Below are 829 nucleotides of genomic sequence, written 5' to 3'. Positions count from 1 at the left end.
GTAAATCCTCACGTATAGTCTGCCCTTGAGTATAATACGCAGGGGATTTTTAGAGGGCTGTACCTCTGAAAAACCTAAATCTTGTGTATAATACATACCTCTTCTCTAACTTGAGTCAAAGAGGTCTATATAACGTCCTTGGTTTGTAAACGTATATACGATAACGCCCTTTATTATTATTGTATGTATGACATAATGCTGACGTGTTGCTTTTTTGTGCACTTGTTCGCAGAAAATAAAGAAATAACAGTAATAACGTCAGTGAAAAATAAATATTAAGTAAATTGCCTTTACATATTTATCACTTTCAGTTGCAAAAGCAGAAACATTTATTCAAATCCTTCAAATTCAACGTCACTTTCAGCATCAAATAACTGTTCCATTTGTTCCTCCGTAAACATGTCAGCATCATTATAGTGTAAGTCTCTGTCATCGTCAGATTCACAGTGAACATCAGAAGATTCACTTTCATTTATTTCATCTTTCCATACAACATCATCCTGAGTACCATCCAATTCAGACGATTTACAACATCATGGTAATGATGCAAACTGCCAATACAAACAGCAGGTTGAACTATTTATTTTAATAAATGTTGCTTACTGCAAGTTATGGATGATTCTTTTATGACTTCATTGCTTTCAGGCTTAGCTTAAGGTATTTTCCCACCCGACATCACAAAATGCGTCTGAATAAACATTGCCGGACAGCAAATAGAGACTCGGACATTGCTTAGAAAATATTTTTTCATTTTTAACCTCGTATATAGTACGCACTAGGGATTATATATATATATATATATATATATATATATATATATATATATATA

This window comes from Octopus bimaculoides, chromosome 16 (assembly GCF_001194135.2).
Source record: "Octopus bimaculoides isolate UCB-OBI-ISO-001 chromosome 16, ASM119413v2, whole genome shotgun sequence".
Taxonomy (NCBI): Eukaryota; Metazoa; Mollusca; class Cephalopoda; order Octopoda; family Octopodidae; genus Octopus; species Octopus bimaculoides.
Note: the sequence above shows the minus strand (reverse complement) of the source record.